This window comes from Chelonia mydas, chromosome 7 (genome assembly GCF_015237465.2).
Source record: "Chelonia mydas isolate rCheMyd1 chromosome 7, rCheMyd1.pri.v2, whole genome shotgun sequence".
Classification (NCBI taxonomy): domain Eukaryota; kingdom Metazoa; phylum Chordata; order Testudines; family Cheloniidae; genus Chelonia; species Chelonia mydas.
Window position 1 is genome coordinate 95,134,546 of NC_057853.1, and position 6,290 is coordinate 95,140,835.

The window sequence follows — 6,290 nt, forward strand, 5'->3', positions numbered from 1 at the left end:
TTGCATTGCTGCAAATAGCTACTGGTTGTACTGCTTCCTACAGGGATAAAGTCTCTACCATGGGTCTAAACTCATTTGGACCTGCTGGACAGCTACAGAGAGAAACATGGGTGCTGAATCTAGCTGTCCAGTCTTGTGGAGTTGCCCTTGTAGAGGTCTAGGGCAGTAGTTCTCAACTTTTGTACTGGTGACCCCTTTTATATAGCAAGCCTCTGAGTGCCACCCCCCCCCCCCCAAATTAAAAACACATTTTTTGTATATTTAACACCATTATAAATGCTGGAGGAAAAGTGGGAGTTGAGGTGGAGGCTGACAGCTCACAAACCCCCAAGTAATAACCTCGTGACCCCCTGAGGGGTCCTGACCCCCAGTTTGAGAACCCCTGGTCTAGGGCTTAGCAAGTGAAAGGGGGCATTTCCAGAGGCTGTATGATGCTTGGAGACACAGTTCATCCTGTCAACCCTTGACCTGTGTCCTTAGTTATTCACACCTTCATCTCTTGGCTGGATTACAGCAATGCTGTATACATGGGCATGAAGCCTTCAGCATTTAGGAAATTCCAACTAGCACAGATCACTACAGTGCATCTCCTCAGCAACACAAGCTACTGTGAGCTCATCACAGCTGTCTTCTGTTCTCTATACTGGCTTCCCCGTTATTTATTAATAAAGTTCAGGGTCTCAGTCCTTATTCTCAAGGCACTAAGTGGCCTGGGCCCAGGATATTTAAAAGATCACCTAAAGGTCAAGGATGAAGACTGGTCAAGAACTTCATGGCTCAGGCACAATAGAGGGTAAGGCTCATCTGTGCATGAGACAGAATCTTTTCAGGGCTGGTCCAAGACTGTGGAATGAATTCCCCCAGGAAGTAAGGACCATTACAGACCTCATGACTTTCTGCTCCAAGTGAAGACAATGTTCTTTGACCTTCACTTCTCTAACAGAAACACACAGTAACATGTACATTTAAAAGGAACAAAAAAACCCTCCCTCTATCAAAAGAAGACACTCCACTGTCCCCACTTCTCCCCCTGGGAAAAGGATGAGAGAACAAACATCACATGACAGATGTTAGTCATGCACCCTAATGCACTACTGGTAGGAACTCAGATTCTACACCGGGGTGGGCCAATGTTTTGGACTGAGGGACACATCTGGGCATAGAAATTGTATGGCGGACCATGAATGCTCGCACAATTGGGGGTTGGGGTGGGGGTGAGGGCTCTGGGGTGAGGCTGGGGAGGAGAGGTTGGGGGTGCAAGAGGGAGCTCTGGGCTGGGACTGAGGGGTTCAGAGGGCGGGAGGGGGATCAGGGCTGGGGCAGGGGCTTGGGGCATGGAAGGGGGTCAGGGATGCAGGCTCCGGGTGGCGCTTATCTAAAGCAGCTCACAGAAGCAACAGCATGTCCCTCCTCTGGCTCCTACGCAGAGGTGCGACCAGGCTGCCCCATCCACAGGTACCTCCCCTGCAACCCCCATTGGCCGCAGTTCCTGGCCAATGGGAGCTTTGGGGGCTGTGCTTGGGGTAGATGCAGTACACTGAGCCCCCTACACGTAGGAGCTGGAGGTGGGACATGCCGCTGCTTCCAGGAGCCGCGCGGAGCGGGGCAAGCCCCTGACTCTGCTCCCAGGTGGGAGCTTGAGGGCCAGTTTAAAACATCTGGAGGGCCGGATGCGGCCCTGGGGCCGTAGTTTGCCCACCCCTGTTCTACACTGATGAGCACCATCTGAGAATCTATATAGAATAGAATTCTGTTTTCTGGGTTTGAAGCTAGGTTTCCTGGTCTTACTCTGACTGTACATTTTATTCTTTTTTGAGCATAAACCCATGTACATTTCATATTAGTATTTGACCTTAAATGTCTTCTTACCTGTGTGATGAGCAAATATTACTGAAAGTCTATGAAATCTTAGTAACACAAGGTATCCATGACTTACAGAGACTCCTTGCTGCTTATACTTCTCTATTTTCCAGAATGAAAAGAATTTGCACACTAAGCTGTCAGCAAGAAAAGTTTTTTAAAACCATTTTTAAATCTTTCCAAGCACCTCATTTATTGTACATCTTACTGGAAAGGGCCACAGGCCCAAGACCACCTCTCCATGGCTGACAGCAGTTGTGGCTGATAATGATGGGCAAGTCCCAGCACAAGAAGGTGAAGTGCAGCCCAGGAAGGGACAGGCTGGTGGCTGCCTGATCCTAAAGAAGCTCCTCATCTGTGGCACCCACAGCCACGTGCACATTTCTCATGGTGAGCACCGTTGGCAGTGGCAAGGAGCAGCAGTGCTGGCCATCCTATTGCCTGCTCAAGTTTGGCCCTGCCTGCCCTCTGTCATGATGCAGGGCTGTGGGGCCAAAATTAAGTGAGTGACATTGTGACCCCCATGCATGGGGGGTCACAACAAGGCCCAGGTTTGGCCCCACTGCCTCTCCATCAAATTAGAGGGCTACGAGGCCAAACCTGAATGGGCGCACACAGCAGAGGGTCTGACAGTAATACTCCTTCTCACTGTTGCCATGCAACCATCTCCTGCACAAGGGCTTCCCGAGGCCAGCCGGGCCTCACCCCACTTCCAGCAGCCTGTTCTCCTCTCAGAGGTTGGGAGGGACTCTGCACCTGGATGTCCAGGCTGGAAGGCAGGAACTGAGCATGGTGGTGACTCAGCTGGTGAGGCACTAGGGCCAGCAGCTGCAGCAGGGATGGCTCCACGAAGACTGACTACACATACCATGGGAAAAACTTCTGGGGGCGCCCTGAAAGAATGGAACAGGGATGATGTCAGCTAAAAAGAATGTGCCCCCAAAGAGTCTGAGCAGTCACGGTGCCGAGCTCCACCCCCACCTCAGGAGCTACACAAAGAGCCTGTATAGCAGACAGCCAGGGAGGCCGAGGAGCTTGCCAGCACCATCCTTTGCATCTGAAGAGCAACAGCACCAAATGAGCTTGGTAGGAAGAGGGGTCTCTGCTGCTCTTTGCCCAGGGGGAGGGGGCTCTGCAAGGAGCTGCAGCCCATTGGGGAGGCACAGGTGAGACTTAGGGGCTCTGCTGGCCGCAAGGGTAGCGCAAGAGCCATTTGCCTGAGAGTCTGAGGGGTAGAACCTCTCATCCAGCAAGGAGGAAGCTCTAGGGAGCTCTGAAATCGGGTGGGGGGCATTCTGGCCAGTGGACTAGAGGGGGTCCTCTGCATAGATTTGCAGCCTGGTGAGGGCTTTTGCCTGGGTAAGGTCTTTGCTGCTTGTTGAAGGAGCATTTGGCTGGTGGGGAGGAGGGATCCTTTTTGCTGTGGGGGAGCTGTAATGGCTCTGCTGCCTGACAGTGGGTGGTCTTTTAGCTAGCAGGGGCTCTACTGCCTCGTGGTTGGGGAGAGCCCAGCTTTATTCTGAGTACCAGACGACCCTGCCTGACAGCTGCTGACTGGAGCTTATTGAGCCACAGATTTTCCTCCTCCCGGTGACAATCAAAGGGGAAGGAATAACCCAGGGTGGGAAGAAGGAAGGAAGGAAGTTCCCCTCACCACAACAATGCAGAACCAGGGAACATATAGCAGTCTCTGAACCAGCCTTCCCCAGCTGATGACAATAGTCCACCAATCTCAACTGCAGGTTAGTGCATTTTTAATTTTGCCAAGAAAATTGGCCAGGGCCCACCCATTTACCCCCTCTCCGCAGACATGTGAAGAGGTTACAATAGCCTGAGGCAAAGAGAAATTTTCTCACCCTGCACAGCTTGAGCAGGAGGTAAGAGAAGTACATATCAAAAACTGAGGTTAGTAGAACTTGAATTACATCTCCACATTGCACAGTGCTGCCAAAAGGATATTTGTTTTCCTCCTCCATGCATAATGAGCCAACCATCCCATGACATGGGAATTACCTGCCCTAGAAAGCCCTGGCTCTCCTGTGCAGAATAACACCCCAAAAATATTGCAGCTAGATAGAACAGTATATGGCCAGTGAATCGAAAGACTTACTAATCCTGAATATAATATACATACTGTTCAGAAACAAGTAACCCTTTTCTAAATTGGTTCAAGTTGCAAATGTCAGACCACCTTCTGTGGTATTGATTTTTGAAAAAAGTTACACATAAAACAATATAAATGTAAAACAAAAAGAGAGGTTCTTTACTGAATATTGTAGTTTGAGTTCCTTAGGTGTGGGTTTAAAGGAGGTCCTGATTAAATTATCAAATAAAACTGACAGAAATTCAACTAATGGACCTAATTCTACCCTCAGAGACACCCGTGCATCATCACTGAAGGCTGCACAGAAGTCACTGAGGGCAGAATCTGGCCCAGGAACCAGGACCGTTTTAAGAAAAAACACCAGCAGCAAGGTTTCCAAAAAAAAAAGTAAGCTTAGATAGTTGTCCAGCAAAATACATGTACTGTAATATATTCTTTTAATGGTCATGTGTTATAGTGACCACTAGAGGGCACCCACAGCATCCCATTGGTTCTGTAGAACCTGTATTCTGAGAATATACATTGTAAATCCTGTTAACATGAAGTTTCAGACAAGAAGGTCGTGGTGAAAAGAGAGACAGATGAGGAAGAGATGATGCATTTTCCCACCTTTTGGCTATGTATTTCTTTATGAGCTAACATACACTGGCTTGGTGAAGTTAGTGTCGAATATATGTCAGCAGCTTTTGGGAGTGGTAAATTATTCTATAAAAATGTTGATGTTTAAACTGTGAAAGAAAAATCAATGCATCTGTACCCACCGGTCAGCATATGTGATGTGTCACCCTCAGTGCCCAGTCCACAGAGGATCCCAGTGCTAGAGAGTCTGGCACTCTCACTCAAGCTGTGGCAACTTAAGCTTTTGGTTCTGTGGTTCAGTCCCTGGTGTGGTAATCACGTAATTGGAGTCTTGTCTAGGACTGCTGTGAGATGAACTCTGAGTTATAGGTATAGTTATACCTGCCAAAGGTACAGGTCTGTTACAGAAACTGGCACTTTAGCTCAAGCTGAAGAGATTCATGCTTTTCTTTCTGAAAGTCCCCAATTCAATCCCTCATATGCCAGCCATGCTGGTGTCAGTCACACATCCATTCACTGTTCAGGGTTCTATCATACTGTGTTCCTTGTAATCTGATGTTGTACAGAAAAAAGAGGAAAAATCAGCTAGAAACAACACTGATTTATTTACAGCGAAGGAATTTTATTCTTATTTTGCTCTGAAGTAAAACAAAACTTAAATGAAAACTCTGGGTTTTGGTGACTGGTTTTGTTATCACTATGGCATTGCTATGGCCAGTACATAATATGGCTAGCATGGATGCAGTGAAATAATTGCTGTCTTCTAGTAGCATTTAATAAACACTTGAATCAAGAAATAATGGTTTTCCACATTAAGGACATATTGCCTCACAACACCTTACTGCCATGAACACTGCCGGCCGCTGCATGTTGATTTGACATCGATCTAGTTCCACTCAGTTACAAAAGAACAAATATAGGATTTCAAATCTACTGTGCCTGATCCTTAGTGATATTTCATACAATGTACACCAAAGATTGCATCAAAACTAAATTCCTTATTGCATTCAAGTGCTAGCCTGATTTTTGGAGGTGAGCGTGTATGCTGTCCAGGGGAAGCAGATTTTATTTCTGCATTATTAGTAAATAACGTTAAGTATTTGACATGCAAAAACACATAGGATCAAAGCTGGTAAGTTTTTTGTTCTCACTGTTTATGGAAATTGTATTTACATTACACTCCCTGCTCCTGACATCCAAGCTTAGATAAGATAATGGTTTGAAGTGTTTGGCCCAGGAACACAATGCTACAGTGAATAGATGAGGCCTGATGCTGGCAGGATCCTTGAGATCCAGAATCCAAGGTCAGAGACGTAGACTTAGCTGCTGATCACAGGCTGAGCAGTTTTCAGAGTAGCAGCCTTAGTCTGTATCCGCAAAAAGAACAGGAGTACTTGTGGCACCTTAGAGACTAACAAATTTATCTGAGCATAAGCTTTCGTGAGCTACAGCTCACTTCATCAGATGCATTCAGTGGAAAATACAGTGGGGAGATTTTATATACACAGATAACATGAAATAATGGGTGTTACCATACACACTGTAACAAGAGTGATCAGGAAAGGTGAGCTATTACCTGAAGGACAGCAGGGGTGGGAGGGAACCTTTTGTAGTGATAATCAAGGTGGGCCATTTCCAGTAGTTGACAAGAACAGTAGGGGGGAAACAGACTCCAAGGAGAGACTGCTGAATTGGAATTAATTTGCAAACTGGATACAATTAATTTAGGCTTGAATAAAGACTGGGA